Here is a 9,812-nt window from a genome sequence, read left to right as displayed (position 1 = left end):
GCTGATCATTTCTTATAAAACAATTAATATTCCATTATATTCCTCACCATAATTATTCAGCCATTCTCCAATTGATGGGCATGCACTCAGTTTCCAGTTCCTTGCCACTACAAAAAGGGCTGCCACAAACATTTTTGCACATTTGGGTCCTTTTCCCTCCTTTATGATCTCTTTGGGATACAGACCTGGTAGAGACATTGCTGGATCAAAGGATAGGATCAAAGCACAGTTTGATAGACCCTTGGGCAAAGTTCCAAATTGCTCTTCTGAATAGTTGAATAAAAAAAGAAAAAGAAAAATGGAAGAGTGAGAAAATGAAAGAAAGGGGAAGGGACAGGAAGTATGGGAAAAATTATCTCACATAAAAGAAGCATTCAAATAAGAATCTTTACAATGGAGGGGAAAATGAAGGAAATTAATCAAGTAAAGCTTGAATGTTATTTTCATCTGAACTGGTTCAAAGAGGGAAGAACATTTACTTAGGTATAGAAATTCATCTTACTCAACAAGGAAATAGAAGGGAAAGAGGCTATGAGAAAGAGAGTGAGAGTGATCAAATGGAAGGAGATGAAGAGAAGAAGTGGTCTAAGTAAAACAAAGGAGGGAACAGCTTAAAGCTTAAACATGTGTAATTCTTCTACAAGTACCTCCACATTTATCATGATGCACAAGAAAAAATAGATCAAAAGAGGGAAAATGAGAAAGAAAAAAAACAAACAACAAAAAAGGTAGAAATCCTATGTTGTGATCCACACTCAGTCTCCATAGATAAGATAAGGATAACTAGAAGAGAATTGGATGGAGGAAATACAGTTAGCCATAAGAACTGTGAGTTTTAATGGGATTAACTCAACCATAAAATGGAAGAGGACAGCACACTGGATTAGAAATCAGAATCCAATATGTTGATTACAAGAGACCCAATTGAAACAGAAACATACAAGGTTAAAATAAAAGTCTGGGGCAGACTGTATTGTGCTTCAACTGAAGTAAAAAAAAACAAAAAAACAGTGATAGAAATCATGATCTCAGATCTTTATCTCCTCTGTAAGCTTCCAATGGCAGCAATAACTTTTGGAGCTCTCAGCCCACAGATGGTAAGGCTGTTTGACAACTGGTCAGAAGGAAATTACAGGAAGTCTTCTAATGATTCTAGGTGCAGGATTCTGTTATATCATCCATATGTGAATCTAGGAATATTATAGCTAAATTCCAAAGCACTTAAGTCAAAGAGAAAATATTGCAAGCAGTCAGAAAGAAATAATTCAAATAACATGAAGCCATAGTCATGATAATAAAAGATTGAAAAACTCCTACATTATTGGATTGGAAGGCTTGAAAATTTATATTTCAGAGGGCAAAGGAGCCAAGATTACAATCAAGGATCGCCTATCTGCAAAACTGAGTATAATAATCATTCAGGGAAAAATGGATCTTAAATGAAATAGAGGACTTTTAAGCATTCCTGATGAAAAGACCAAAGCTGAATGAAAAATTTATAAACACAAGACTTGAGAAGTATAAAAAGGTAAACAGGAAAGAGAAATCTTTTTTTTTTTAATTATATATATATATATATATTTTATAATATTATCCCTTGTATTCATTTTTCCAAATTACCCCCCCTCCCTCTATTCCCTCCCCCCGACGACAGGCAATACCATACATTTTACATGTGTTATAATATAGTCTAGGTACAATACATGTGTGCGAATATCATTTTCTTGTTGCACAATAAACATTAGAATCCGAAGGTACATGCAACCTGGGCAGACAGATATTAGTGCTAACAATTTTCATTCCCCTCCCAGTGTTTCTTCTCTGGGTGTAGCTACCTCTGTCCATCATTGATCAACTGGAAGTGAGTTGGATCTTCTTTATGTTGAAGATTTCCACTTCCATCAGAATACATCCTCATACAGTATTGTTGTTGAAGTGTACAGTGATCTTCTGGTTCTGCTCATTTCACTCAGCATCAGTTGATTTAAGTCTCTCCAGGCCTCTCTATATTCCTCCTGCTGGTCATTTCTTACCGAGCAATAATATTCCATAACCTTCATATACCACAATTTACCCAACCATTCTCCAACTGATGGACATCCATTCATCTTCCAGTTTCTAGCTACAACAAAAAGAGCTGCCACAAACATTTTGGCACATATATGTCTCTAGGAAAGAGAAATCTTAAGAGACTTCAAAATGCTTACATACCACATAGGAAAATGATATTTCTTACTCTTAAGAACTTTATCAGTATTATGGTAGTTAGAAGGAATATACATACACAAAGGATATGGATGTGAATTGACAATGATGGGCTGATATCCTAAAATAAGATTAAATTAAAGGTTGAGGAAAAGGGATATTGAGTTAAAAGAGAAGGGAGAGGTTCAATGAGATAAAATATCTCACAGAAAAGAGGAGCAAAAGAGCTTTTACAGTGGAGAGGAAGGTGAGGGGGAGTAGCAGGCAAAGCTTAAATTTTACTCTCATCAGAACTGGCTCAAAGAGGGAATAATATACACCCTAAATTGGGTATATAAATCTATCTTATTCTACAGAAAAGTTGGAAAGAAGAGGGATGAGAGAAAGGAGCAAGGTAATCTAAGAGAAAATGGATTGGGGGATGCAATGGTCAGAAGCAAAACAACATTGAGAAGGCATAGGGTTTTGGGAGGAAGACAGAGAAAGTGGAAGAGAGAGAGATAAGGTTAAGAAATGACCAGCAGCATGATTTCAGAGAGGCCTGGAGAGACTTACATGAACTTATGCTAAGTGAAATGAGCAGAACCAGGAGATCATTATATACAGCAACAACAAAATTATATAATGATCAATTCTGATGGACATGGCTCTCTTCAACAATGAGATGATTCAAACCAGTTCCAATTATTCAGTGATGAAGTGAGCCATCTACATCCAGAGAAAGGATTGTGGGAACTGAGTGTGGTTCACAACATAGCATTCTCACTATTTCTGTTGTTGTTTGTTGTTTGCTTACACTTTATTTTGCTTCTCTTTTTTTCTTGTGTGGCATGATAATTGTATAAATATGTATGCACATATTGGATATAACATATATCTCTACCATGTTTAACATATATTAGACTTCTTGCAGATGGATAGAAAGACAGAGAGATGGGAGAGATAAAGAGGAGGAGAAACAGAGACAGAGGACAGAGACAGAGAGAGAGCAGAATAAAAAAGGAGTATCTGGGGAAATAAAAATTTTGTAATCATAACTATGAATGTAAATGAAATGAACTCACCTATAAAATAGAATTAGATAACAGAGTGGATTAAAAACCTGAATTTTATGTTATGTTGTTTACAAGAAACACACTTGAAGGAGAGAGACACACATAGAGCAAAAAATAAGAGGCTAAGGCAGAATCTATTATGTTTCAATCGAAATAAAAAAAAATAAGCAGGGATAGCATTCATGATCTCAGACAAAGCAAAAGCAAAGATAGATCTAATTAAGAGATAAGCAGGGAAATTACTTTTTCCTAAAAGGAACCATAGGCAAATAATTATGATACTAAATATACATGCAATAAATTGTATAGCATTTAAATTCTTAAATGAATTGATAAATCTAACCAAAAAATAAATAAGAACTTAAAGAAATGAATAGAATTTTAGAAAAGTTAGATGTTATAGACCTCTGGAGAAAATTAAATGGGAATAGAAAGGAATAAATCTTTTTTTTTCAGTGGTATATGGCACCTATGTAAAAATTGGACTTGTATTAAGGCAGAAAGTACAGAAAAGCAGAAATATTAAATATGTCCTTTTCAATCAAAATGCAATAAATTTATATTCAATAAAGAGCTGTGGAAACAGATGAAAAAAAAATTGGAAACTAAACAATCTAATCCTAAAGAATAAATAGGTCAAAAAACAAATTTTTAAAAAACAATCAATGATTTCATTAAAGAGACTGATAATAATGAGACAACATACCAAAATTTATGGATTGTAGCCAAAGCAGTCCTTAGGGGAAATTTTATATCTCTAAATGTTTACATCAATAAAATAGAGAAAGAACAGATCAATTTATTGAGTGTGAAATTAAAAGAATTTTTTAATTCTTTAAGAGCTCAAACTAAAAATCCCTAATTAAACACCAAATTGGAAAATCTGGCAATGAGAAATTAATAATAAAATAAAATATAACTATATAATAATAAAATTGGAAGTAAGAAAACTTTGAATTAATATCTAAAACTAGAAGCTGATTTTATTTAAAACAAATTAAATAAAATAGACAAATGATTGGCTAATTTGATTTTTTAAGAAGAAAGGAAAAAACAACAACAAATTACTAGTATCAAAAATGAAAAGGGTGAATTCACCAATGAAGACTAAATTAAAGCAATTATTAGAAGCTACTTTTCCAATTTTATGTCAGTAAGCCAAATTCCTCATATGACATAAATATGTTTTTGATATAAAAACAGAGAAACAAGACCAATTTTTTAAATGAATTTCAAATGAAATATTAATAAGATGATTATATCATATGATTATATAATATGGCCAGATGGGATTTCTACCAGGAAGCAGGGCTGTTCAATATTAGGAACATTATTAGCATAATAGACTATATCAATAACACAATCAATAGAAATCATGTGATTAACTCAATAGATTCAGAAAAGCTTTTTAGAAAATACAACACTCATTCCTAATTTTTTTTAATTAAAGCTTTTTATTTTTCAAAATATATGCATGAACAATTCTTCAACATTAGCTCTTATTCCAATTCCCCCCCCTTTCCCCACATCCTTCCCTAGATGGCAAGAAGTCTAATATATGTTAAACTTGGTAGAGATATATGTTAAATCCAATATGTGCATACATATTTATACAATTATCATGCCACACAAGAAAAAAAGAGAAGCAAAATAAAGTGTAAGCAAACAACAAACAACAACAGAAATAGTGAGAATGCTATGTTGTGAACCACACTCAGTTCCCACAATCCTTTCTCTGGATGTAGATGGCTCACTTCATCACCGAATAATTGGAACTGGTTTGAATCATCTCATTGTTGAAGAGAGCCATGTCCATCAGAATTGATCATTATATAGTATTGTTGTTGCTGTATATAATGATCTCCTGGTTCTGCTCATTTCACTCAGCATAACTTCATTTAAGTCTCTCCAGGCCTCTCTGAAATCATGCTGCTGGTCATTTCTTAACTTTTTTTTTTTTGCTGAGGCAATTAGGGTTAAGTGACTTGCTCAGAATCACATAAAGCTAGGAAGTGTTAAGTGTCTGAGATCAGATTTGAACTCAGATCCTCTTAACTTCAGGGCTAGTTCTCTATCCACTGTGTCACCTAGCTGCCCCTTCCATTCCTATTTTTAAAAAAACACTGGAAAACATAAGAATAAATGGAGTTTTATTAAAATGATAAGTAGTACCCACCTAAAACTATCAACAAGCATTATCTATAATAGGGACAAAAGATCAGGAGTGAAACAGATGTTAACTATAATTCAATATTTTATAGAAATGCTAGTTGTAGCAATAATAGAAGAAAAAGAAATTGAGGGAATTGGATACTACTTGGAAAAAAATCACCAAATTTAGTAAAGTTTCAGGATACAAAATAAATCCACATAAATCATCAGCATTTCTATATATTACCAAGTCCACCAGCAAGAGAGAGAAAAAGAAATTCCATTTAAAATAACTATAGATAATATAAAATACTTGAGAGTTTACTTGACCACTTCCCCCACACACACACACACACAAAACCACCAACAACAATAACAATCGCAGAAATAAAAACAGATCTGAAGAACTGGAAAAATATTAATTGCTCATGAGTAGGTCCAACCAATTGTTATTTGTCCTTCATTTTCAAAAAGAATCAAGACATCAGAAAATAATGCTATGACATGCAATGAATTGGATTTCTGTGAGGGAGGGCTGGACAAGGTCATCAGCCTCACTTTCCCCTTCAGAGCCATCAGGGTCCATTGGCCAGACATAGATCAGGATGTGTGGAGATGGCCCTGGATGCAATGAGAGACCATAACGTTTTAAAGCTAAAATTTTCAACAGGTCTCAGTTTGACAGAAGCCACACCCATTCAGTGAAGGCAAAGTAACAATTGAGGCAAAAAAATGACCTCTTTCACATAATCAAATAAATAAATCTGGGAGGGAAAGACCCTCAGGATTTCTGAGAACAAACAGAAATATTGCTATTTACATTCACTCTGAGTCAATCAAGACCCAAATAATGACCAACAGGGCCTAAGCCAAACCAATATAATAAAAATAACAATTCTATCTAAATGAATTAATCCATGCAATGCCAATCAAACTACCAAAAATATTCTATAGAGCTAGAAAAAGTAATAACAAACTTCATCTGGAAAAACCAAAAGTCACAAATATCCAGGGAATTAGTGAAAAAAAATTCAAAAGTGGCCTAGCTGTATCAAATTTCAAACTGTATTCTAAAGCAGTAATCATCAAAACAATCTAGTACTGCCTAAGAAACAGTGATAGATCAGTGAAATAGATTATATACACAATATACAGGACTAAATTATCCTAGTAATCTAATGTTTGATAAACACAAAGATCCAAGTTTGGGGTCCAAGAACTCACTATTTGACAGAAACTACTGAAAAAAAAAAAAAAAAAAAACCTGGAAGGCAGATTGGCAGAAACTAGTCATTAACTTCCATCTCTCACTATATACCCAGATAAGAACAAAATGGTTTCATGATTTAGATATTAAGGGTGATGCCATAAACAAATTAAGAAAGCTTGGAATAGTTTACCTGTCAGATCTATGGGAGAAGGAAAGAATTTAAAACCAAACAAGTGAAAGAAAGCATTACAGGATTTAAAATGGACAATTTTAATATTAAATTAAAAAGGATTTGCACAAAAACAAAACAAAACAATGCAATCAAAATTAGAAGGAAAGCAGAAATCTGGGGGGATTTTTTTTTTTTACAGCAAGTATCTCTGATAAAGATCTAATTTAAGAATTGAGTTGAATTTATAAGAATACAAGTAATAATTCTCTATTTGGTAAGAAATCAAAGAAAAGGTAGTTTTCAGTCAAGAAAATCAAATCTACGTCTAATCATATGAAAAAAAATTCTAAATCATTATTGACTAAAGAAATGTAAAATTAAATATCTCTGAAATACCATCTCACCCCTTTCAGATGAACTACTATGACAGAATAGGAAAATGATAAATGTTGGAGAGGATGTGGGAAAACTGGGAAACTAATGCTCTCTTGGTGGAACTGTGAACTGATCTAATCATTCTGGAGAGCAATTTGGAACTGTGCCCCAAAGGCTATAAATGTGCATATCCTTTGACTTGGCAGTAACACTACTAGGTTTGTATCCCAAAGAAATTTAAAAAAAAAAAAAAAAAAGAAAGAAAAAGAAAAGGACCTATTTGACAAAAATAGCTATAGCAGCTTTTTTATGATGGGAAAGCATTGGGAACTGAAATAATGCCCATCAACCAGAGATTAGCTAAATGAGTGGTAATACATGATTGTGATGGAATATTACGGAACTATAAGAATGATGAGCAGGATGCTCTCATTAAAACCTGGAAAGCCTTACATGAAGAGGCACAGTGAAGTGAACAGAAACAGGAAATCATTGTATACAGTAATAACAATATTGTTCAATGAGGAATTGTGAATGACTTAAGCTATTCTTGGCAATACAGTGATCTAAGACCCATTTCAAAGGGCACATGATAAAAAGTACTATATACCTCCTGGGCAAGAACAGATGATTTCTGAGTACAGATTGAAACATGATTTTTTTCACTTCCTTTATTTTTCTTGCTATCCCCCTCCCCCTCATTACTAATGTGAATATATATTTTGCATGATTTTCATATGTAGAATGGTCATTGTATTTCTTGCCTTCTCAATGTATGCCAAAAGGCTGGAGGGAAGAGGAATGTTTGAAACTGAAAATGAAAATTTAAAAATTTTTAAACTTTTTTAAAAAAAATTTTAAAAAAGAAAAAAAAAATCCTAGATTCATTCAAAACCCCTGTTCTACATTATGTTTTTCTTGATAACCCTTTCCTACTCAAAAGTCATCTTTTATTTTTTAATTTAATTTTTTATTTGTTTAAATTTTGTGTTCATATGTGTAATGTTGTCCCTTTTCACCCCTAAATGTAAACTCTTGAAGACAAGATGTCTGATTTTTTTTTTTTTTTTTTTTTTTTTTAAGAAGGGGACATCTTGGAGCAGCTAGGTGGCGCAGTGAATAGAGCACCAGCCCTGAATTCAGGAGGACCAGAGTTCAAATCTGATCTCAGACACTTAACACTTCCTAGCTGTGTGACCCTGGGCAAGTCATTTAACCCCAATTGCCTCAGCAAAAAAAAAAAAAAAAAAAAAAGAGGGGGGGGGAACATCTCCCAGGCCCAGCACAACATGTAGTATATTGTAGGTTCTGAATAAATATTTATTGCTTGATTAACCTCCCTGTGCCTCCACTTATCTACAAAATTGAGATCAAAATTGCAGTACTTTATAGAATTGTGACATTCATATTTGTTGTTTAGTTATGTCTGACTCTATGATTCTGTGGATTGTACTGTCCATGAGTTGTTTTTGTTTTTGTTTTTGTTTTTTCCCAGCAAAATTCTGGAGTCATTTGCCATTTTCTTCTTCAACTCAATTTACAGGTGAAGCAACTGAGGCAAAGAGCAAAATGACTTGCCCAAGATCACACAGCTAGTAAGTGTCTAGAACCTAGATTTCCTGATTTGGAGCCCAATATTCCATCCACTGTTCCACCAGCTTCTCAGCAATCATGGCCATTATTATTATTATCGATGTTATTATGCACATTATTGTTATTATGCTCATTATTGTTGTATAACCATCACCATCACCCTCAGTCTGGGACAGCTGTGAGAACCTGGTTGATGTTATTTTGGCAATGGGTAAAATATGTTCTCCTTGCTGTCTCCAGATGGAAAAGAAAATTCTTGAGTTCAAGCTACTGCAGAGGAAATATTTACCCATTCTGGAAATACCACAAACGGGTTTTTTTGGGTCTTGAGTTTGAAGTTAAAAACCTCATCAACTTTCAGATCATCTTCCCCTTTTTTATTTTTCAGTTGAATTACAATGCTGAGCAATATTCTTCCCCTCCGTCTCCAACTATATCCACAGTCTCTCTCATATATATACACACGCGCATATATGTATATATACATATTTGTTGTTCTAAAGAACAAGCCCATGCCAAAGGAATAGGTTTCAGTTTCCCCTTTCCAACTGCTTCTCATATTAGGATTTCCCAACAGCTTGTGTTCTATGATGACAGCTCATCCCTTCCCCAGTTTTTAAGGACAAACGTGAATATTTTTGATGTTTTATTTTTATAATATACTTCCGCCACATATATGTATTTATATATATATGTATGTGCATGTAATGTATGTATTTATATATGTCTGTGTATACATGCATACACACACACACACACACACACACACACATATATATATATATATATATATATATATATATATATCATAGACCCTCATTTATGTAACTTCCCGTCAAAGGATCACCTTGGAAAGAAAACTGACCAAAGAAGGGAGTCCTCATTTTTGCTTTTTGGGCTCCTCTTTCCCTTCTGAATAAGGCATTTTAGTACTAATATATTTCTTTTTTACTTTTTTTTGCTGAGGTAATTGGGGTTAAGTGACTTATCACACAGCTAGGCAGTATCAAGTGTCTGAGGTCAAATTTGAACTCAGGTCCTCCTGACTTCA

The sequence above is a fragment of the Sminthopsis crassicaudata genome, chromosome 3 (genome assembly GCF_048593235.1).
Source record: "Sminthopsis crassicaudata isolate SCR6 chromosome 3, ASM4859323v1, whole genome shotgun sequence".
Lineage (NCBI taxonomy): Eukaryota > Metazoa > Chordata > Mammalia > Dasyuromorphia > Dasyuridae > Sminthopsis > Sminthopsis crassicaudata.
Note: the sequence above shows the minus strand (reverse complement) of the source record.